The sequence below is a fragment of the Lepisosteus oculatus genome, chromosome 8 (assembly GCF_040954835.1).
Source record: "Lepisosteus oculatus isolate fLepOcu1 chromosome 8, fLepOcu1.hap2, whole genome shotgun sequence".
Classification (NCBI taxonomy): domain Eukaryota; kingdom Metazoa; phylum Chordata; class Actinopteri; order Semionotiformes; family Lepisosteidae; genus Lepisosteus; species Lepisosteus oculatus.
In genome coordinates, this window is record NC_090703.1 from 24,495,846 (window position 1) to 24,521,443 (window position 25,598).

Below are 25,598 nucleotides of genomic sequence, written 5' to 3' on the forward strand. Positions count from 1 at the left end.
CCATTAAATATAAACTGGGATTCTCAGTATAAGCACTATTAATAACTTTAATAAATAAGAAACAAAACATTTATAATAAGTACAATTCCTTAAAGTATTCTTAATTTTAATTTTAAAAATAAACAAAAAACAAATTCAGTTTGGCTCTTCATTTTGAAGGAGTAATTGTATTGAAAGAATTGGCTGTCGGATGGCTCTTGTAGGTCAGGCTATGTATCAAGTGTATCAAAATCCATAGTTCACAGAATACTAAAGAGCAGAATTACAAGAGTCCATTGTACCGTTGTAAGATTTAGACTTCTTATCACCACCAAAAAAAGAAAAGACAGATTAGGAGCAAGAGTGTATAGGAACAATGTTTTATGCGCAGAAAAGCTCAAGAAAAAAAATGTTCAAAGTAATGGAAAGGTTGAAGTGAGGAGAAAGAAAGAAACTTGCAGAGAACTCCAATGAACAGCACCTCATCTGTGAAGTATGGTGGAGGTAATATCATACTGTACCTTCCTCTAGAACTGATGCATGTTAATTACATACTGTACGTAATGATTGCAACAGCGGAATTAATTCTGAAGTTTAAAGAAACATTTTGTCTTCATGTGTAGAAGAAAATGTTTCCATAGTTACTGAAGAAGAAAAATAGAAAATCTTACACTAGCAAATATTCCAGATTTAAATTTAATTGAACAAGCATTTTACATTTACAATAATTGAATTCATAACAAGGAAAAGCTTGACTAAGCATCTCAAATGATTACAGAGTTTGGTGATATCAGTTTGGTTCGGACTTAATGCAGTTATTCCGTCAAAGGTACAGTATTTGCAACTAAATACAGACTTCCACACTCTGATTTATGTTAAAGTGAATATGTCCCAATAAAATGGTTGCTTGAAATTACTGGGATGATGATAAAATGCATTTTGTTCTAATACCTTTAAATGTATGGAATCACCCAAAAATAAAATACACGGTATCTTTTATGTATCATTTTTATATTTCAGTTTTTGACATTCTTTTAGGTATCTGCTGACAAACAAATTGTCTTTAAATTGTTAGCATGTTTTTATTGTCTGCTGCACTTTTACTTCATTTTCCCAAAAAATGTTACGATGATGTCAGCATAGATTTCTTTTTCACTGTAACATCAGCCTTTTCATGATGAACTGTTTATTCATGTTGGAGTTTTTTTTACATTTCTCTACTTCTAAATCTGTTTGAGGATGTATTCTTGCATTCTGGGAACACTAGATATGTCTGTACAATCTGAATTCAAGACAAAAAAGAAAATTTAAGTAAAATGATTCCCCTCACAATAGCATTCATGTACTTTGAAGGAGAACTATTGTAACTCATGTGTTTTCCCATTGTCAGTTATGGCCTGTTAACAAGAATTCACACAGCCTGGGAAATGAACTATATCCCATTAACATTCCCTATTACTACACTACACTACAGTACCTGCTGGCTGCCAGTGGTATCTGAGTTTGTTAAGAAACACTCCAGTGGGCATGTTAAGGCTGTAACTGAACTGGCTGGGCAAAATCTTTAATGGTCTCGATATCTGTTAGTCTTAGTTTTATTTATTCCCTAATTTATCTTCAGAAAAATAAATTAAATCCTAAGAGTAGTGTATCTTTGCAAGGCATCCACTCAGTGTTTGGAATCATCTTGATCTTGGAGATATTCTGTCATAGCAAATTCAGAGAGATACCGTTGGCTGTCATTAGTGTATTGTAAATTATGTGGATTTTCTATAAATAACAAAATGTTTTCAGCTCCATGACCAGCAAAAGTTTTGGTTAAGCTCTGCAGGTCCTTTACTATATGGTACAATTTAAGATAAATAATGTGAAAAAAATAAATATCTTTATAAATACAGTATGTTTTTTTCAAAGCTCTTAGAATGATCATCCTAAAACAAGTAAAAGCACCCAATCTTACCACTACTGGTTGAAGAATCTTTCTTTTGGAAATCTCCAACTGTTTTCCTTTTTTATTTTTAAATTGCAGTTGATTGATTTACTTCAGTCTCTTTAGGCACCCTTACAGTATACCCACCATGGTGTGACATGGACTGCATGTTCAGATCCATTCCAAACCCATGGAACATCTGAGTTTGTTATAAAAAGAAGAATAAAATGTGGTGTGTTGAATTTTGTAGAATAAAACAATAAGCTTGCAACGATATTTGTCATTCACATCACAGATGACTCCCTCGTCACATAAAGAAAGGAAAGTGGCAGAACCTTTAGAAAACATGTATTCTGCACAGTGAAGAAATAGTGTTGAGGGCCATCAATTTCTGTTTGAAAATCTTTAACAGTGTGTCTTCTGTGTCACTGCATTTGACACATCCAGTCTCACATCCAGTGTAAATAGCACTGAAGAAAAGTGTAGGTTCACTTTTTGTGTCATGCAGGGTGTGAAAAGTGCTGATTCCACAAGCAGAATGTTGCTCTCAACTAACAGGATTTGGGTTTAACTCTGATCAGGTGGGTGTTTCTGCATGCTGTACAGTGCCCACATGGATTTTCTCCAGGTGCTTCTCTAGGTGCTTCGGTTTCATACCACCTCCATGTGGAAATTACAGATGTTGAGACAACCAGTTTATATCTAAATCTGCATTTTCTGATATACAGTATGCCATGGTAAACAGAATACTTTGTATAATAAATAAAACCTTAGAAGAACTTTTTCTGTAACCCTGGATATACTAGATGAATGCCAAGACCAGTGAATCCGTAATCTCTCTATAAAGCCCAAATTGCCCTTCAAATGGGTGTCTTTATCTTAATTAACTTTACATTACATTCAAACAATAAAATGGTAGAACAAACTCAAAAACAAACTTGCTGGTTTTTACTTGCACACAAGATTAGACTGTGATCCAATATCATTCCCTTTCATTAAAGAAAATCAGGCAATTAAAAAGAATATTTTTAGATGCTAGTGCATACTCAAAACTGTGTCAGATTAATAATTTATATAAATATATTTGCCAGTTGCTTTAATAAGAAACAAAGATATTGCTCAACAATGTTACAGATGATTTAAGCCATCTATTTTTTTTACTCTTTGTATTTACTAATCCATATACTGTAGTGACTCACTGGCAAAACAGATTTACTTGTGTAAATAATATAAATTGTTGTGACCCACGCACATTTAAAATTTTAATTGACTTATATATTCCACTTAGGGTAAGTGAGAAGTAGTAGTCTAGTAGTTGTAGTAAAAGGACTGTGCTTCATTAAAAATAGAAAAACTGGAAGAACTGGAAAAATGATAAATATTGCCAGCACACTGAGTGATTTGCATTGTTTGGCTATGTTATTTTAAAACCTGTAGAATAAATTGGATTTCGTGGTTATTTAGCAGCAGAATATCAGGTTTGTTAACTTGTGTAGTTTTGAAATAAAAGTAATTACAATGAATATACATTTCCTTTTCACAAAGACTGCTTGGGAACTCCACAGTAGCTGACTTGGTTCCAAGAAAAATAATTGCATAAAAGAAAAGTAGTCAATCGTTTCAGTCATTTTTTGTGTTTTTTTGTGACCTAGTGAAGGAAGGGTATTATCTCCACAACCCAGTAAAGGTAGTTTCCTACTGATCTTTCAGACAGACGTTTTTCAAATGGATCGCAATTCATGGTGGGTGTGTGATAGTTTCAGCCCCTTGAAGTGACAACAAAAGTTTGTGAGCATATACTGTAAATGTTGAAATTAAAAAGGGATGAAGAAATTTTAAATCTCTTCAAAAGCAGAGTAAGGATGATTGGTTGCAGTGAGTTTCACTTAGTCTACTTAGTGTGGAGTTTGGGCACTGACCCTCAGTCTGTTACATCTTATTCACATATGTGAACTATGGAATTCTAAATAGTCAGACCAATGCATCTCCAGGTGAGAAAACAAAACATGAAACTTTAAACAATTAAAATAACCATTTTCCTGGATTAGTTGTAACATAAATCTCCAAAACTCTAAATGCTTGTTAAAACTGATCCTTTTTAATGATGTTCAAGTAACAAGGCATGAATAGTGAAAGCAGTGAAGTACTTCTTAGTTTCTTCCTAGTTTACACTTTTGTATTCAGTAATTTTCAAAAACATAACAGTGAAGAAGACAGGAGACAAAATACAGTATCTAAATGACAGCTTGATTTAATTATTGATTCTGCTCCCTATTGATGTGTGATACACCAATTAGAAAGAATAATTTAAACTGGGTTTTCAGATATGGGTTACTCAGGTGCAGGAACACATTCAAATACTGCAATACAAAAAAAAAAAAACAGTCTTAAGGGGAATCAAAACTATGCCTAAAACTGCATTAGTATTTACTAGGAGCCTGCGTTTTTCTAGCTGTGCAGAACTGCAAACCACATTGGCCTTTGGTTGCGGGGGGAAAGTTGTATTAGAAGCCAAGCACAGTGGTTGTTGCTTTTAGGATGGATGGCAGACTTTATGTGATATACTGTAGAGGGCTGTTTTGTAGCATTTCAAAGAGGACTCCTGCCAGAGAGTTCATTTAAATCTGAGCACGATAAGCCCAGTGTCTGAAGAGTTTATGTAGGATAGCAGGGAAGGAGAAAAAGTGGGTAGAAATCCTTCAAGCCTGTGCACATCTGCGGAACACAAAGGAATCTTGCAAGAGAGAGATGGCTCAGACACAGCACAGAAAATACAGTATATTTAAAAACAAACAACAGGACAGTGGGTTGGACATATTGAGATTAAGAGTTGTGTTTGCTTCATTTGTTCAAATTGTTCTTCAACTTTTCAATAGGAATTGAGAGATGAAAATGGAATGATTTTTAGACGTCTCTCTTAGTCCCAAAGAGTGTGGTTTAATGAATGGAAAGGAATGAAAAATAAAGCCTATTTTTAAAAGTCAGTGTGGTTTTGGAGAGTATAGCTCAGATTAAGTGACAAAGGAGACTCGGAAATACTGTATTTCTTGCTTATAGATTTAGAAAACATCCAAATAAAGCAAAATTAGGAGCTGTATTATACCATTCTATTAATGTATTGTCCTGCGATATCCTGGAACCTTCTCACAGGTAATAATGCTGTTGTTCCACTTTGCTTTACATTATATTGCTTCACAAATAAAATTAGGTTACTTTACAACTGTACAGTGTGCCATTAAGATTTCATTTAGAAACTTCTGAAGAATTTTGTTCTATAGAACACTTTTTCCTGGAATGTGCTGATAACCTCTTTAAACTTGGTGTTTCCTATTTTATACAGTATTTAAAGTTCATGATTCCGATATTTATATGCAAAAACCTAAAGGTGTTTACCCTACATTTTAGAGGAATTTAGCTTTTAATGAGGAACTTAACAGCAGCCTTTGAAATATTTTATATACCAGTGACGGGCAGTCAATGCCTTTAAGAGCCCACACCAGGAGAGAGTTATTGATATGACGAGTGGGTGGTGTTACTTATATGGTCATATAAGGGAGAAGGGACTGCACAGAGAAAGAAGGAAAGCAATTTCTCCTTAGTGATATTTTCTGGGAGAGGAATCTGTGAGTGTGATATGCTTGTGAGCCTGTGCGATTTTGTATGCTATGCCTGGAACGTGCATGGATACGACAGCATGTCTGGCCAATCCTGAGCTATTGAGGTGCAGGCATGTATGAGAAGTGGGTTGTGTGTGGCTGTGGCTCATGGGATGCTGTGGGCCAGTAAAAGCCATGTGATTATAAATTATGGCTGGAGGGAACCTATGCTGTCTGTCGGCGCTCTGGGAGAGAGGCCAGTGACCACAGGTGTGTGTCCAGCAGAAGGCTTCTGGCTGCATTATGCCTGAGACGTGACTCACATCTGAGGGGTGGAAAGCGCTCAGTGCAGTGAATGGTGTGCAAGAAGACAGTAGCTGAGAAGCCTAGTCTTCTCCAGAAGTGGAGCACAACTTTAAGATTTAGGGGCCCAGAGCATTTCTGTCTGTGAGCACTTAATAACAGCCTGACGTACTGGAGGAGGTTCAAAAGGGCTGTCAGAGTGCGCAGTCTCTCGGCTGTCATGTGCTAGCAAAAGATTATTTTGAAGGACCCCAGTCCTCTACGTGAAGGGGTGATAGAGACTTGCCAGGTCTACAGTGAGTAGATGCTTATTTCTCAGGACATACATGGTACAGCAGATGACACAGTACAACAGACAGCACCACACAATGTAGACAGTACATTACAAAAATAATAAACAATAACAGCAGAGCAATTAATTAATAGTACTGAAAAAAAAGTGTTTAGACGATGCAAAAGGTGCATAGTGCAAACGTGCATTGAGTCTGAGGCATTGCAGTTAGCTGTTAAGGATCTATACTGCAGTAGAGTAGAAGCTGTTCTTAAGCCCAGTATTCCGTGCTTAAATAGTGCGGTACCACTTGCTAGGGCAAGGGGGGAGAACAGTTTGTGAGTTTGAGTGAGTATTGAGTATATATTTGGTAGTGAGTGTGCCTTAAGGGCAGCCCGCCAAGGTAAGACCCTGCAGGTGTAGGATAAGAGGGCAGAAGATAGGACTGAAAGTTCCTTTCAGTCTACCATTTGAGAAGCAGGGGTTGCCTGTGTACACCTGGCTCTCTGACAACGCAGTGTGTCTGACAGTTATGTGAAGCAGGACTGAAGGCTTGGCAGCTGTGATATACAGTGGTGTGAAAAAGTGTTTGCCCCCTTCCTGATTTCTTATTTTTTTTGCATGTTTGTCACACTGAAATGTTTCAGATCATCAAACAAATTGAAATATTAGACAAAGATAACACAAGTAAACACACAATGCAGTTTTTAAATGAAAGTTTTTATTATTAAGGGAAAAAAAAATCCAAACCTATATGGCCCTGTGTGAAAAAGTGATTGCCCCCTAAACCTAATAACTGGTTGGGCCACCCTTAGCAGCAACAACTGCAATCAAGCGTTTGCGATAACTGGCAATGAGTCTTTTACAGTGCTGTGGAGGAATTTTGGCCCACTCATCTTTGCAGAATTGTTGTAATTCAGCCACATTGGAGGGTTTTCGAGCCTTAACCGCTTTTTTAAGGTCATGCCACAACATCTCAATCGGATTCAGGTCAGGACTTTGACAAGGCCACTCCAAAGTCTTCATTTTGTTTTTCTTAAGCCATTCAGAGGTGGACTTGCTGGTGTGTTTTTTGGATCATTGTCCTGCTGCAGAACCCAAGTGCGCTTCAGCTTGAGGTCACGAACAGATGGCTGGACATTCTCCTTCAGGATTTTTTGGTAGACAGCAGAATTCATGGTTCCATTTACCACAGCAAGTCTTCCAGGCTCCTGAAGCAGCAAAACAGACCCAGACCATCACACTACCACCACCATATATTACTGTTGGTATGATGTTTCTTTTCTGAAATGCTGTGTTACTTTTATGCCAGATGTAATGGGACAAACACCTTCCAAAAAGTTCAACTTTTGTCAGGTCAGTCCACATAGTATTTTCCCAAAAGTCTTGGGGATCATCAAGATGTTTTCTGGCAAAACTGAGACGAGCCTTTATGTTCTTTTTGCTCAGCATTGGTTTTCGTCTTGGAACTCTGCCATGCAGGCCTTTTTTGCCCAGTCTCTTTCTTATGGTGGAGTCATGAACACTGACCTTAACTGAGGCAAGTGAAGCCTGCAGTTTTTTGGATGTTGTTGTGGGTTTTTTTCTGACCTCTTGGATGAGTCGTCGCTGCGCTCTTGGGGTAATTTTGGTTGGCCGGCCACTCCTGGGAAGGTTCACCACTGTTCCATGTTTTCGCCATTTGTGGATAATGGCTCTCACTGTGGTTCGCTGGAGTCCCAAAGCTTTAGAAATGGCATTATAACCTTTTCCAGACTGATAAATCTTAATTACTCTGTTTCTCATTTGTTCCTGAATTTGTTTGGATCGCAGCATGATGTCTAGCTTTTGAGGATCTTTTGGTCTACTTTACTTTGTCAGGCAGGTCCTATTGTTTTCTTGATTGAGAACAGGTGTGGCAGTAATCAGGCCTGGGTGTGGCTAAAGAAATTGAACTCAGCTTTCCAAAGATGTGATAAACCACAGTTGATTTATGTTTTAACATAGGGGGGGCAATCACTCACAGTTGATTTATGATTTATGTTTTAACATAGGGGGGGCAATCACTTTTTCACACAGGGCCATGTGGGTTTGGATTTTTGTTTTCCCTTAATAATAAAAACCTTCATTTAAAAACTGCATTTTGTGTTTACTTGTGTTATCTTTGTCTAATATTTCGATTTGTTTAATCATCTGAAACATTTCAGTGTGACAAACATGCAAAAAAATAAGAAATCAGGAAGGGGGCAAACACTTTTTCACACCACTGTATGTGTGATGCACAGGCTGGCCAGACATGAGGAAGCACACTGGCAGCTGCAAGTTAGAGTGAATTAGGAGCCTGTGGCTGAGGCAGCAGAGAGCAGGAGGTGGAACCATAAGGAACACCCTTTTTATTTCCTTAAGTACATGTAGAGTGGTTCTCTTTCTGAAAACCTTAGGTGTGACTTTGAAATACAAACAGGTACTTTCTTTGATTCCACAGTAGGTACAGTATTTGTGATATTTGTTCAACCCAGTTTAGTTTATTTTTTGACAACCTGTCTTCTTGAAGTTGGTGCCTCAACATAGCAGAACAAGATAAAACATCCTTTCATTGCTCATTCTCATTGTAAAGGGTCACCAGTGGAATATTTTTAAGCAGTGCCATCAGGAACTCAATTGTTACTTCAGGAGAACACCAATTTCTGCTAGCTAATGATAGGTAGTTTTGTAATTGCTAGTCTTAACTAAAGATAATTTATAACATGAACTACTTTGTATTATAAGAAGCTTCATCATATGTGCATGGAATACTCAATTAGAATTTACATTTACTTTCCATCCATCTAGTTTATGACATTTGAGAACTCTCCACTCCATGAAAATATCCATGTCCTCATTAGACATCTTTACACCATCATGGAGATATAATCTGAAGGGAGTACAACTTTATTTCATTAGTGTTTTAATGTTCAGTTTGTTCTCTGCTGGTTTAAAGCAATTTAGTACTTGTTTTTAGTTAGTACTGGTGGTAAAAAATGTCACTCAAATTCAGAGGTTTGTACTCTACTGTGATAATGTGTTTAATGTTATTTCTTTTGGTAGCATGGCGGTAGTGGTTAACATTGCTGACTTGTTATGCTGGGCCACTATCTTTGTGGAGTTTGTATGCTCCCCCTATGTTCACATGGGTTTCCTCTTAGGTGCTTTGGTTTCCTCCCACGGTCCAAGGACATCATGGTTGGTTAATTGTCTTTGGGTAAAAGTGTTCCTGGTGCGAGTGTGTGGGTGTTTTTATCTGTGTATACCCTGCGGTGTCCTGTCCAAAGTGTACCCTACCTTGTTGCCGTTGCTTTCTGGGATAGGCTCCAGCTCCCCCGCGACCCTCTTATGTTTAAAAAAGAATATGATTGTATGGTATTTTTTCTTACTGTAGTTTGGTTGAAGCCTGCTTATGATTTGTTAAGACACTTTTTGTCTTGGGATCAGCTGAGCTGGTTAATACTGAGGCAGTGTTTACTTGCATCTTGTGAAATTATTTTGAACTGTTGAAATATTAGTTGATGATTTCAGAGATTGACGGCTGGAAAAGACAGGTGCAGCAATTTTTCTGTGTAGAGCTGTCCATGGTGCTGAAGATCTCACCTTTTAAAAAGTATCTAATTCACAAAGTGCTTAATTGACAGGCATGTGTGGTACCAGAAGTGTACTCTTAGCTTTAAAATGAGAGCCAATAAAAGGATCAGTCATGGTCAAATGGGTGCTTACCCAGTTTAATATACGAAAAGATACAATTATAGTATTCACAACCTGTAAATGTTCTCAAATGTTGCTGGATTACAAAGAATACACATTCTTTTCACAGTATTTTTATTGTCAACTTGCATGATCAGAAATATTCTAAGACAAAATTATTTATTTGTCAGCATGTATCTTAAAGAAATTCAACAACTGAAATATGGTGCTTGGAAAAGTATTCAGACCACATATATTTATATTTGCCAGAGCTACCTTTGCTGCAATAACAGCTTTGTCTTTTGTGGTCCTTTGTGTGTCTATCAGCATTGCACACTGGTTAGGAGTGATCTTCATCCATTCCTTTTCTCAGTTTTTCTCCAGCTCTTTCAAGTTTATTGGACAGAAATTGTGGACCACAATTTTAAAATCGTGCCACAGATTCTCAATAGGGTTAAGCAACTCCAATGTTGCTTTGAATTGACAATTAATTGATATTATGTACTTGATTATGGCCTGTGCGTGAAATGAGTGTCCTGCTGAAAGGTGACTTCAGTTTTTTAGCAGACTGAAACAGGTACCCTTACAGTATTTCAGTACTCTGAAATACTGCAGTAGTCTACCCCATCCATTTTTCCTCACTAACAAGATTCCCAGTTCCTGATGATGAGAAGCATCCCCAGAGCATGATGCTGCCACCACCATACTTTACTGTATGGATAGTGTTTCGTGAGGCATGGGCAGTGTTAGGTTTGTGCCACGCATAGCGTTTTGAATTGTGGTCAAAAAGCTCAATTTTGATCTCATCTGACCACAAAAACTTTTCCCAAAACTAGATCACACAATGCTCCAATAATGTTATTTTTGACAAATGTCTTGAGTAACACTCTCGCATACATGCCGGTATTATTCAGAGCTCTTGATATACTGATCCTGATAGACTGATGCATCTTAACATTGCTTTCAGACACTGAACACTGTAGGTTTTTCAGAAATGATTGTTGGCCTCACAAGCCTCACAAGAGACTCACAAGTCTCCTTCTTGTTTGGATGCTTAGTTTTGAGTTTTCAAATGTTGTTCGATTAGGCAGTGTCTGGGTGGTGTAATGTACAGTAGCTTCCATTTCTTGATTATTGTGCCAACAGTGGTCACTGGGGCATCCAAAATATTAGAAATCTGTTGATTACATACAGCAGTGTCAATATATTTTAAGCTATTGTGCTTTAAAAAACACAGAGGTTTATACACTTCTCTCTGTTCATGAAATGTTTTCCTTTATGTCTTTGTAAACAAGCACGTTTTAAGCTGCAATGAGTAATGTGAAGCCTGTTTTGTGAGATCTTGATTTGCACTAGATTGTAGCATGTTCTTTGGAATAAGAGGTGAAAAAATATTATAACACATTAATAGTTCATTTAGAATTGAATAGCGCTTAAGCTGAAACTTTCAGCCCTTTTCCATTTTCAAATGTGGCATTCACTTAGCCCACAATGGGCAAAAACTGCCTCACTTTCAGTAGATGTTGTTCAACAATAATGTGATTTCCGAAGTGGAATTGGCTCAGTTTTTCCAGCACTGTCTGAGACATGAACCATGTTTGCTGTGGCAGTGTAACATTGAAGTTTTCATTGATCACATCACAGTGTATCAGTGCTTCAGTGTCGAAGCCCTGCTAATACAAATGAGGTGTTCTAGCATTTTAATGCCAGAAGGTAATGAAACACGAAAGAAGCCAATTTAAATGTACTCACTACTGATAACAGAACACTTAACTGATGTGTAAGATCAATGAATTAATATTATGTACTTGAACATTATGACAATTTTACAATATACAATATCTGTGCTTCTGTGTCACAATAAAATATTACTAACCAGCAGATGGTGGTGAATTAAAGGTGTAAGACTTGACATTTTATTCTATTGGCAGACTGCCAAACTGCTGGGCTCAACTTGAGAGGGAGTCTCCATGGCTAAATGCAGTCTGGTGGAACCCTGTGATGTCATTTCTCATTATTGTTTTATTGCAAATGGAGTGTCAGCATTCCTTATGATCTGTTCTATTTTGTTGCGATAACTGTCCATTTTGATTACTGACAGTTCCAAAAAACTAATTGTCTTAAGTTAGTCATTTCCTGCCATTTTCAGACTGTGTTTATCTTCTGCTTCCTGTTCTCAAAGAGACAAAAACAATAACCAATGACAGCCTTGTACTTTACAGTACAAAGTTGTACCGCGATTTTATTACTGTACTTAGCTAAACCATTATGCATTGTAGAATTTGTCTCTTTAGGTACTAAAATGCAGCACTGCAAATAGGAATTCAGTTTAATAGCTTATACTTTGCTGATGACTGATTCTGCTCATAAACATTATTAGAGAAAGCTGTATCAAAGTGAATTAGGCAGCCTACTGACACAATAGTATTTTCCTGGACCTGGACACTCTTAAGATATAGTGCATCTAGTGAAAAGTGTAGAATTCAAATGAATTCCAATGAAAGCTGGCACTACCTGACAGCGATATTTGGGTGGTTCACACATTAAATTGCAGTGTGTGTTAGGTATTTGCAGAGCTCAGAGAAGAATTTCTCTGTTTTTCTACTTCCTTTCTGACAAGCCCTTTAGGGCACTAGAAATTAGGGATCAGTGTGTGTTTCCTAGTTTGTTGGTAAGTGATACATTTATACCATAGCTGTGTGAGACGTGAGTGGATGGTTCTAAAGAGGCTTCTGTAGTGTGTAACCTCAGGTGTTTGTCAGCAGCACTGTAATATCAGATATGTATTACAAGCAACCTTTATCTTTTTTTTTCTTTCCAGAATTGACCCATAACACAAAAGGACTTGCCAGCGTAACCTTACCAGAACTAGCCAAGGTGAGCTCTGATCACTGCTTATTACTGTGCATTACCCTCTGTCTTCTGTCAGAGAGAGATATATTTGACTTTTTCGCAGCACACTGCATTTTGGTCTCTATTGTGTAATATAAGACGAAAATGAAAGAGTGTGGGTAAGACAAATGATGATCATTGAACAAGTGCTCAGCAAGGTTATCGAGGAAGGAGAGCAGAGAAAATAAGGTCTTCTCAAAATTTAACTTTGGCTGACAGATTCTCCTGATTTTATTTGTGACCACCCTATCTATATTATTTACCCTAGGTCCATGAACAGTCATTTGTTACCTACTGGAGATATTAACATTTTTATGCTGCACTTTTACTCTTCTGTTCTTCATGATGCTTGTGAGAAAAGGAAGACATTTCATTAATTACTTGATTTTAGCCTTTAATTAATCCCTTCATATTTTAAAATGTATCTCTTGCTGTTGGTTTCAGGATAACACAGAATATTTTACCTGACTATGTGGATAGTTAAGATTGAATTCTTATTGAAGTCACAGGATTAGATCAAAGCATTGCATTGTAGTATGGTATCATTCGTTTTCAAGTTGAATTTTCAGTTCCCACATCTCCTGGTTATGCATTTAGGACTAACAGTGCTGTGTTGTAGGAGACCTAAGAGTTGCCTTCCCTTATAATGTACAGTGCCATCCAGTATGTCTCAAGAATGTTAAAAGCAATTTATAGGTCTTCTGTTTCTAGTCCAAGAAAGATGAGGGTGTTCTTGTATCTGGAATTTCAAGAAAGGAAATTTCTAGAAATAAAAATATTTTGTGTAGCACACAGTGCCTTCATGGTCACTTGGATGTGATCGAAAAATTACAGTACGTACTGTAGCATGTCAGCTTCAATTCAGAAAAGAATCGAGAGAAGTATGGATTGACTTTTAAAATCTGTTAGCTATGGAGGACTGTTTTCTGTGTTGTAAGTACTCTCTTACCAGTGTCAACACAACAGAAATGGCACTTAGGAGCGAGCATCATTGATGTTGTCTGCTGAATTCTAAATGCCATTCTGTTAGGCAGTTCCACTCAAGCTCTCAATGTTGCCATTTTAAAGTACTTAGTGGCAATTAATTAATGGTAGCTTAGGGGTTCCATGTAAATTAGCAATTGCTTTCCAGTTTCCAGTTGTTTCCAGAAGTTGATACATTCAGCAAGACATGCTATTAGCTACAGTAGCTTGGTGTGCCATTTCAGCTTTGGGCTTGCTTCACTATACAGTTTTTGACCATGCTGGTACTGTTAATACTTTCACCGTTTGGGTGATTAATGTCTTTATATTGATGTGACATTTTAGGTTAATGTCACAAACACTAATCCTTTTTTGCTTTTGCTCCTCTTAAGAAGTGGTGTCCAATAGCAAAAGGAGACAGACTGAGCTATTTCAAAACAATGAAAGAAATGTACTGTATTTTAATGAACAAACTTGGAGTAGGTAAAATCAGTGGAGACAGATGGGAGTGTATCATTTATGCATCCCTTACTTTGCTTACTAAAGGCAAACCACATTTTAAAGTACCATGAAAAAAGCACGAAAGCTGTGATGCTTTGTTATAAACAGGAAGGCCAATGTATCATATCATCCATGATCTCATTAAAGTTAAGTGTTAAGTGTAGTGAAATGTAAAGTATAGAAAGTTAAAAAATACTACATCGCCATTGTTATTATTGTTGTTTTATTTGGCAGATGCTTTTATCCAAAGTATATTATAGACCTATCAGTGCAACTGGGTATCTTACTGGAGTAATCTAAATGATGTACCTTGTTTAGGGGTGATCTTCCCACAACCTCCCATACTGCTGCTGTGTGATGTTTTCTGAAAGGTCAGTGCACTGCTGTCTCAGAGCAGTATCAAGAAAATGGTTGTGAAATAGTTTTGTAATGAGATGCAAGTATGAATGAACACTTGACATCCCTTCTCCACCTCTACCACCCCGGCCTCTTTGTGACATTTAAGGTAACTGTTTTAAACATGGAATTGGTTTCTTTTGCAATTGTGTCTGAATCATGAGCTGTAAAGGTCAGAGAAATATCAAAGTTTGTCTTGGCAATTAATTAACCTCAAATCAAGAGTTCAAATCACTGTGGCAGAATATCTGAAACCCTTTTACTGTCCTCTTGGATGGAAGCAATGTTTAAACTGCAGCTAAACTTGCAGAGCCTGATTTGCTAAGATGAACAATGTTATCTCCATTAATTCTCATGTATCAATTGCCTTTTCAGGCTTCTTGTAGTTTTGAGATGTCATGCCACTGGAGGGAAAATGTATAGTTTTTGTCATGATTATTATATGCCCTCTGTGTCTGTAAAATGATCCTGTCTCATCATAGGCTTCAATTAAATTATTTTAATAGAATGGATAAAGGAAAAGTTGAATTGCAAGAATGGAAATTTGGAATGTGTTTTTAAACATGCAGTGCCTACTATTGTTTGCAAATTACCAGATTAGAGGTTTGGTTAAGTAAGGCATTGCTCCATGTAAAGATCCTAGGTAGTCACTGGCAGATGCCAAAGCATGGCATCAAAATGTTGTCCAGGGAGCGGCACCTTTAAGAGGTGGAGACTCGTTGAGAAGGGATGTGTTACCTAGGCAACCACAGCTGAGCAGAGTCAGAGTACTCATGAGATACAGCTGTGAGCAAGCTTTAAGAGTAGGAGTAGTATTTCTCTCAGAGGAGATCAAAGCAAGACCTTAGTCTTCTGTGAGCTGCAGACCAGGAAGGGCTTATGATATCAGGTCTCCCATATGCAAAAGCTCAGCTGTGAACGAGCCAGACTGAACCAGGACAGCAGCAGATGTGAGATCCTGCTGTTATCAGCAATAACAAAGAGTGCATCTGTATTACTGAGTAAGTGTAAGAGAAAGCAGAGTAGCGGCTGCAGTTGAACCCAAATAAGGGAGAAAGAGATGAGCAACAGTCTTGGACGAGACCGTTGGAACAATGAGAGAAAACCCAGAAAGGGGGAAGTAAGACAAACACTTCTGGAGGGAGCTGTGTGTATGACCCTAAAGAGAGCTTTCGAAAAGGAGCCTTATGAGATTTAAAGGGACAGCAGTCTACTAGGGTGTGAGAGCAAGGCTGTCAGTGTGTCCACAGAATGATAGAGGTTATGTGAGTTAAATGAGTTAGGATCTGAGTGTAAACATGATTGGAGTGTTGGGGGCAGCAGAGAGACTCTCCACAAGTTGATGCAGGGTTTTAGTGGAGAGTGTGGGGTCCATCTGGCAACAGAGTTCTGGTGGTGACCATGCAGTGGCAACAAGGTGAGGGTGCCCCTGATGCTGCAAATTGCTTTGAAATCCAGTAGGTGCTCTTCCAGGTGGAGCATGTGCCTTTTAACTATTTTCTCAAATTATTTAATAAATTTAAAGGTTAATGCCACTGGTCAACAGGGGATAGGGATTGCAGAGAGTGAATGATATTAAAAATACTGTTAACTGCATTTGTTTCCTTTGGAGTTCCGAATATCTGTGGGAGTTCTCTGGGAAGATAAAAGTGACCTGGTGTATTGATAGCAACGCGATATCTGTCAAGCAAAGCCTCTCTTACACCGTGACATTGCTGCACCATCTTTTGTTAACGTATAGACAAGCACCTCCCAGTGTTTTTACTGTTCTGTCTCGGTCCATCCTGAGGCGGGTGCAATATCATCAGTGGTAAGGTCCAAGCCCAAATCTGTGTCTGTGTGCCAAGTTTCTATCAGGGCCAGTGACCCAGCATCTCTGTATCCATGGACATTGTTGATATTTGCTTGTAGGTCATTGAACTTGTTTATAAGAGATCAAATATTACTCAGGTTTAACAATGGCAGAGACGACCGCAAAGTTCTGTTTTTTTTATTCCTCACACAGACTCTGCCCCCTTCCCTGTGCTTAGAGCCTGGTTTTTTAGATTTTTTTTTTCTCATTTTATGTTGAGATGTTCGCTGCAATGGCATTCTGCAAAAATATGTCTAGGGAATCATCCCATGGACCTGGTTTGTACTGTAGCATGAATTCCCTAGAGCAGTGGTCTCAAACATTTTGGACCAAGTACCACCCCTGATCAAACCAAAGCATCCAAGTACCACCTACAAGTCACCTTCTCATAGGAACCCAAGAAATTCTCAATGACCAACATGAGTTCGCATGTGCGCACACACACTCACACACACATATGATAAATATTATAATAAACTTATAAACTTATAAACTTTGATATAGTGCCTTTAAAGGTGGCTTCTCAAAGCGCTTTACAGAAAAAAAACAGGAACAACAACAAATAAAAATAAATAAAGCACCATTTCAGTGAGAGGGGTGAGCCTGTTTAGTCGAGCAAAGCAGATGTGAATTCGTTTTTCGAGACTTGATACAATTCACAACAGAGTCTAACAGATTTTAAATCATCAGGCATTTTCTTGACGGCAAAGGTCTCGCGGTGGATGTTGCAATGCGTCCATTCATTTAGAGTAACCTCTCTAATTCGTGCAACTACACCGCTGTGTCGGCTTGTCATCGCTCTAGCACCGTCTGTACAAACTCCGACGCATTTTATCCAGTAGATGCCATTCTCTTCGATTAATTCATTTAGAAGCTGAAATATGTGCTTTCCTGTAGTTCCTGTTGGTAGCGGTTTACAGAACAGAAAGTCCTCATGGGACGTACCCTCAAACTCGTATTGAACGTAAACGAGCGAATTCGCCAAATCGACAACAGACTCATCTAATTGCGGTGAAAAGCATCTGTTCATCTTAATGTGCTCTACCAGCGCACTTTTGGTATCTTCCGTTATTTCAATAATTCTATGAGTGACTGTGTCTTTAATAGGGGGCAGCAGGTCGAGCTGTTTAGTAGCTTTTTCTCCACACATAATATGTGTCAGCTCTTTTGCCAATGGTAAATAAGGTTCTTCAAAAATAGTGTGGGGCTTACCTGCTTTAGCAATCTGCAAGCTTGCATTTTTCCCTGTTTCCATTTCAGGAGTCTGTCTCAGAAGTTGAAAGAATTTTTTATTTCATGCGCATGGGAGTGAAACACAGAGACGCTCGGTGTATTTTTTCTCAAATTAACCTAGAACAGTTCTTAAATATTTTTCTGTTGGCTATCATGCTTTCCCGTGCTCACAAGATTACCAGCGTTCCTAGCACGCATTTCTATGCATTCCTGTGTTTACAACATTGGCATTGTTCCAAAATCACGCACATTCTCATACAATTGGTCACTTACTTTGTAGCACACATTCCTATAGAGTGGTATAGAATTACATTGTAGCTCTGTTTACACTCAAGTATAAGTGTATCGTAGTATGTAGGCTGCGTATTCGACACGGCTTAAAATAGAAAATATGAAAACCCGTCCCCATTTTTCAGTGCACACAACAAAGTTCCAGGGTCATATGGCGTACCAGCTGGCGGCGCTCCACAGTTTGAGAACCACTACCCTAGAGTACTGAATCTTATTTGTACAGTATGTGGAGGATGCAGTTCTAGGTAAATCGTGCATATAGTTTAAGAGTGTCGCTAAAAGCAGTAAAATAATTACGTCAATTTTCTGTTTAATCTCACACAGGCATACCAAACATTAAAACGGTTAACCTGACTGGACATTGATTAACACAGGACATGTAAAAAATACATACCGTAGTTGGTAATATTCCATGGTGGGAATCATATTAGAATTCTGTCTGTTGTCTTATTATAAAAACATAATTTTCAATTTATGCTGTACAAGAAGGAGAAAGGAAAACTAGACCTATACAGTACATCTCATGTGGCTGTAAATTCAGTATCGAGTCTTCAGGAATCGCTTCAGGGCTGAAGCATGGTTGCCCTCTGTATCTGTTGTGTGCTGAAATCAGAACTCCAGAAATTTTAAAATAAACAAGGGTCCAGTAAATAACAGTGGTGTGTGCAAGTCAAATGACAGTAAATTACACCTTTTTGTGATCTGTTGCATGGGCTTATTCACTGTGACTCATTACAGTGAACATTACAAGGCCAGCACTTCTAAAGACAGAAAGGTTAATTATACATTTCATATACATACTGTATACAAATGACATGATATTTTATGTCATTGCTGTGGTATGTTTTATCAGTACAGCCTGTTATCAGTACTGATCTAACTTTACTGTATATATCTTCATATTGGTGACATAATAACACTTAAAGATCACTATAATAGCACTGTTATTCTGTGACTGAGATTTCCTTTCTAAAGCAGTGTTACTTTAACATACAATTTCTATGTAGCTGGGCCTTCTTGGGAGCATATACAGTAGTTTAATGAGGTGACATTATACCAGTCCTGGAGGTCTATTACGTCTATAGATTTTCAAGGTCCCACTAAGTGGAAGAACCTGTTAAATTAGTTAAGTTAGGTCAGCAACCAGCTGGCTTAGCTTGTTAAGAGCAAAGTTGCAAGAAAAACCCACAAACACATAGGCTTTTTTGGACCAAGACTGCACAGCCAAGTATATTTTACATCACATCATTACATCAAATATACTCTCAGGATTTAAAAAATCCATTATGCACTATTGAGGTATGTCTTGACGCTCACTTAATTTCTGGTATTGTGATACACCTACAGTATACCATCAGAAGGAGAAGTTCTGTAGTAAGTGTTCATGGTTCATGCTTTTTCTCTCACAGAATGAGACATAATTGAGATATCATGGGAGAATCTGAATGTGTGTTTACCTTTCTGTGGGTAGTTACATTATATGCACAAATTTTAGAATCAATTGTTGTGCACAATCTGATTTAGCAGATGATGCATGGAAATCTTTGCTGTTTCTGTGGCAGACTGGAAGGTGTTATTACAGTTCCTAGATATTAATTATAAAGTACTTACTATATAATGTGCTGTGTTTGGTGTTTGCCAGATGTAGAACTTTTCTTTTACACAAAAACACTAAATTAGTCTCAAATAATTTTAAAAGATTTAAGATGAGACTTTTTCAGTAATAGCTACTTTCTTGCCTCTCAGTGATACAGGTCTAGTTTGTATAGGGACTGGGATATTGTTGATGTATGAATAGTGACTCCCATTTCAAGCATAGACTATTCTATTTTTAGAACTTAATCCTTGAAGGTCAGTGTTTGCTGCTTGTCCTGCTGCTTAGTATGGAAGGGCACCCTGAACTAGGTATTGTCTTGGTGGTATGAAAAATATTGATTTTACTATACTTAAACTTTTAAGTAACCTTCTTCTGATGGTTGATTTGTTTTATTGCTGTATGTTGTTGCTTGAAATTCAATATCTGTCTAAGAGAACTTATGCTCCACAAATGCATTAACTTTGGAGTAAAACTACTTTACAGAGTTAAACCTACATTATACACAGACATAGACCACTAGCTTTAAAGGTAGTCGGTCACACCCCCACAGAGTTGCCACAACAAAGGGATTAAATAATTATTTGAGAATTTTATATTTTAACATAAATTTAGCATTTTTGCTTTATTAGTTTTGAGTATATTGTGAAGATTCTAAATCTAAAGTTCTATTTGAAAGTGGCGTGATAGCAATCTTAGATGTCACCAAAATGTGGAAACTTTGAATAATTTTTCAAGGCACTGCTTTGCATAGTTGTTTACTCGTCAAGCTGAACCTGACTTGATTTATACAGGATTTCATGGCACTGTTACATAAAAATGCTCAAGAAAAGCCATTACTGTGTTATTGGGAGCACTACTTGCAGATTGTGAAATAATGTTTCTCTGTAAGCTTGCAGAGGTTTTAGATGGTTCATTATACTTGCAATGACGCTTGCAAAAAGGATTTCTCTCCAAGATTATATAGCGCTCATGAAGCAACAAATGAAGTGTTGCTTCATGCCCTGTGGTGGCATGGTCAGAGAAAGTGCCTTTTACATGATCTGTGTGTATGCGTAGGTTTCATTCTAGCATGAGTGTTAAAATTTGTCACGTTTTCTTATGAGGAGATAAGAAGCATTACAAATGAGAGGAGGTCTTTCGGCCCAACTAGTTCTTTTTTGTTGCTACATGCTACATACTGTAAGTTACACATCTCATTTTGTACCTACTATACAACTATAAAGTTATATCAGTATGTGTATATAAATGCTTTGTGAAACTACTTTTTTATGGATTTCATATCAAATCGAAGTTGTGTGCTACCCTTAATTTCATTAATGTATATACTGTATCAGTCTTATCTGTCTTTTGATAGAATGAGTGCTCAGTGAGCACAGAAATGATCAATTGACAACGAAGTATGATTGAACAATTTTATTACATTTAAGAAATAAATTATACTTGTTTTGGAGGTACAGGGAGTTTTTATTGTTTTGTTTTTAATTTTAAAAAGGAAACTGTTAGGAAACTGGTGATGCTCTCTTGCCTTGAATTTTCCTAATATCTGATTAATGTTTTTGAACACATTGATATTCAGAATGCATTTTAATGTACACACTAAAAAAACTTTTCTTTGCAATATCTGACAAGAAGATACTGTGTGGCGGTTCATTAGAGAAACAAATCATCTTCCATCGATGAGTGGTCAGATTGACTAATTGGCAGTAGTTGGGAAATTTAGTTTGTGTGTGATTGCCTTTCTTCTTCAAGTAATTATTACTGAGTTTGTCTGCTTTAAGTATTCAGTCTGCAGTTTGGTATTACTGCCAGAGCAGGAAGGGGTAAATGTGGCTGTGTCACATGAATGAAATCTGCGTTCGTCAATGAAATCGAGAGGCACTGGCCCTCCTTTATAATTCTAATTAAAGTTTGGACTCCCTGGAGATGGGTTTGATGTTACCATTTTGTGACTGCATGGACAATTTCTTTAAAATTGCCATCTTAATTGCATCCATTGTGTGTGGAGCCACAAAACACAATGAAAGCATGATTGAGAAGGAATTCTGAAAAGGTGAAGATTTACGATGAGAACTTATTCTTCGTGTATTTTTTACACGTATTTTAGAATTTGTGATGGCAATTGCCTTTAATATGAGGGAAAACTTTAATTCTATCCAGAGGAGATAAATTAACATGTACCATACAAGAGAATCTGATAATCTATTGAAAAGCATGTTCTGTGTAATATTGACTTTCTTCTTCCTTGAGCTTTAAGCAGCTTTATTGGAAACCTGTTTTGAAGGGATGTTATTTGGTGCTTAAGAAAAAGGGTCCCATATAGGGTATAGGGTATATTTTTACCCATATAGGGTAAAAAAGGGTCCCATATAAATTGACTTTTTATTAGTGATTTACTTGACCATGGCAGAGGCCCGACTCCAGTCTTGCTTTGTGATGGCAGGTGCAGACCGTTTCCCCTCCTGATAGTCTTTGGATATTATATTGGATTGGACAGGCTGATGACTGATAGAGAAAGTTGTTTATGGTCCAGTGACCCATGCTACTCCCACTCAATGACAAATTCTAAGATATGGTTGTGTGTTTGTTATAAAGATCAGCAATTTGATTATTGTGCTTAATATTTAGTCAAGAGATTACCCGACAGATGAGTTGTTTTAGTTTGGAAAGAGCCATGCTTTTTTCAATAGATTGTGTGATGTTAAAGAATTGTTTTCTGAAATATGCACGCTTGTGCTAAGTGTTAATAATTAAAAAAATACTTCCATATTATTAATTATTCTTATCTTGTATTCTGTGATTCAGTTCAAATGATTGAAATTGCTGTTTCATTTGAGCCGTTTCATTACATAATAAACTGGACATTTTGCATATATTAGCAAAAGTATATGAACTGTTGCTTGAAATTCAGTGAAATGCAGATACAAGCATATTAATTTCTAACTCCCCAGATTTCTGAAGGGGAAAGATTTAGTGAGAGGAGGGTTGTATGTACAGTAGCAAGGGTTGTTCTAGGGTTTATGTGCTCTGAGTATTAGTAAGTTTTTGTGCAAAATGTATGAAGCACCAAAAGTTTCAGGAATCAAATGCAAATGAGGAAGTTGATGATCAAAACATGAAGCAAAATACTTTAAATTCCCCCACAATAGCTTTTCTCCACAATGTATGTCGTGAAGATGTATATTGTTTTTTTACAGTGTGACCTTTCTCAGAGAGTGCAGGAGTGTATTATAGGAGCTGCAGCTCACTTTTCCCATAAGCAATACTGCAGTACAGAAAGTCTTCAAGCATCTGGCAAGTCATGGGGACTGCAGATGAGCGACAAACTACTCGCAGTTCAAGCTGACCCAACCCTAGTAACTCTATCTGATGTGGTTTAATAGATAACTGACTTAGGAGAACCCCAGCACAAAAGTGTATTGACCAAGATATAAAAGTATCTGTCAGGATATCATTAAGATTAGATTTTTGACACAAAATATGTATTTTTTTGTATATATCAAGCAAATATAGAATCACCAAATATTTATTAACTGTGCTTACTCCTTTACTCTCTGACCTGCTGACAGATTTGTCCAACATGAAAAGTCTTCTTAGGTTAGAATCATTTGTCTTTTGACACACTGCTAGTGATCTGTTCTCTCCTTAATGTCATTGCAGTCTGATGGTGCCACTTAGGTCCAGTTTAATTTCAGTGGTTGTTCACTATTGCTTGGAAAAACTTGGGTAATGTCAGTTAGCAGGTTAGCCTAGACTTGAACTAGCAATATTGGAGCTGTAGGGCTTAGTCTCAAATAAATTTCAGTCTGTTTTATGAACTGTTTTCATGGATGTGTTCACAGTGAAAATGAGGCATGAAATCATTATGGAAGCCCTCCAGAGGTGTTGTAATTATCTATCCCTCCCACAACCCTAGAAGAGTAGCTGTGAACAGATATATTTTAGGACTGTTGCTCTGGTGTAATGTCACTGTTCTGTGTGTTCACTTTGTCACTGAAAGAAGAAAAAAAATGTTTCTTTATAAATGATTAAGAATTCATATATAATTTACAAAACAACACAAATCTGCATTGTACAGTGGTTCACCATCAAGTGTTTCCCAGATGAATAAAACATGTTACATTAAATATTCAGTCAAATACAGACTTTAGACTGTTTTGTCTGAAAAGAGGTGCATAATATACTGTAGAAAACAATATGAATATAGAAATAATGTGACTTTATATCTTGTTATTTTCTCCCAGATAAATATTACCTTCCTGATTACTAGAGGGAAATGGTTGCTTTGAGAATTATGATGTAAATAATGAAGTTTTTCTCAAAGATCCATTTCCACACATCCTTAGTGAGTTGAACTTCATTCTGAAAGACAGAGCCATTCTGGGGTTCTCCGGGCAGCTCCTATGTGCTGGGAGGGTCCCAATACAGACAAAGGAGAGAGAGAAATAGCTTTTTTCCTTGCATTGGGGCTCAGACAGCTCTACCCAAGTACTGTCTTGCTGACTTTGGTCTTTAAACAGTCTGGGCACAGTTTGTCTTCTTCAGTCCTGGCCACAAGTTAGACAAGGGAACTCAATTTGTTCTGGCTATAGCTTTTCAGAAAATGCTCAGATATTCTGGATGTCAACAAAAAGAAAGTGTCCAACTGTCTAATTTAATTCATCAGGTTAAAATAACTGTGTTCCCAAACACACGTTTTCTTCTGTTTCAGAAAAAACAGAATGTTTTACTTTACTGACTAATGCTCTCTAGCTAGCTTCTTGGAGAAAAGTTTAAGTCCTGAGTTAGAATGCTTGCAGCTTAGAAAGCTTAACTGCAAGCATTCCAAGCACACCCAAAGAAGGCTCCACAGCCGAAACGTTGTATTTCTTTTCTTCTCTTTTCAGCATGGAATAAACCTTTACTTGTTCCTTTGCAACCTTAACATGCTGATGCAGCTACTGTACCTACTTGAACTACCTCATGCTTGCAGTTATGTGGTTGTTAAAGTTAGTTTGCCAGTGAGTTAACTGGCAAAAAATGTGTTGGATTCCTGCTTTTAAGGTTTGACATCACAAAGATGGCTGAGATGCCATCAGGTTTAGTATAGGCACCAAGCTGCTTGGTCAAGGTACACACAGATTATTAAAAATGATTAGTAATATTTATTGTCGCTACAGATTAAATATTTTTTAATACAGTTGAGTGTTTCTTAATGTAGAAATGTTAAATTTAATCATACAGTTACTGTATCTCCAATAAAATATCTTGTCCTCTTCTGGAGCCATGGCAATAAATTATTGAAACACAGATATTTGCAGTAAACATGTTTAGTCAGGAGAATTTCAGCCAAAACAATATTTTTTACATTATTGGAATTCTAGATTTATGAAAGGCTTATTTATTTTTTAAAGAGGTTTGTGGATGTATATGGCATAACGTATATCATTAAAACTATTTATGCATGTCTATAGCTACAGTTTATAATCTACAGTATATACAGTAGATGTCTAGTACTGTATATATACAGTATGTACAGTACTGTATATGTCTAGTTACAGTACTTTATCTTAGACATTTCATTAAATTAGCAGAGGATGGCATGTTCAAAAGAGGAAAAGAAAATTAATATACTCTTATACAGTGAGTTTATATTGATGGGCCTTCATTACTTTAGATTATCTGACGCATTGTGTCCTTGCACACCACAAGAATTAGCAGTTAAAGGCTGAGCCTACACTGATACTGTCCAATTTGATGCTATGTCTCAAAGGACAGAGATACTGTATGTGACCTTGGCTGAAGACTCGGTAATCTGGAGTCTTTGTTATGCAAAAACAAGCCCCTAGGTCTTCAGTCCACTGACATTTCATATGAACACTCTCTGGGATGGGACAAGGGAAAGAGAAACAGATGCCCTTACTGGAACCTGGGCTGCCTGGTAACAAGATATGCAGAGAGAATGGGTAAATTAAATAGCCTGCAATGCCTTAAAATAAAACTATACTAACCACCTAACAAGACAGAGTACTCTGTAATGACAAATAACCAATTCTGCCTGTTGGGGGTCTAATTTACATGTCTCATCAGCAGCAGCAGCTTACAATAGACAGTTTGATGAA

The 25,598-nt window shown here is 37.3% G+C and overlaps 1 protein-coding gene across 18 annotated transcripts in view; it reads left to right on the forward strand.

The window, feature by feature from the left end:
- The window catches only part of fut8 (fucosyltransferase 8), a 435,504-nt gene that overhangs the window by 101,663 nt on the left and 308,243 nt on the right, over window positions 1-25,598 (forward strand). For 17 of the 18 annotated variants that reach the window (XM_015351257.2, XM_069192936.1, XM_069192939.1 and 14 more), the window contains one exon: window positions 12,597-12,652. The exons of the other annotated variant lie outside the window; for it this stretch is intronic. The gene's annotated coding sequence lies outside the window, so the exon portion shown is untranslated. The remainder of the gene's footprint in view (window positions 1-12,596; window positions 12,653-25,598) is intronic. 18 annotated transcript variants of the gene reach the window in all.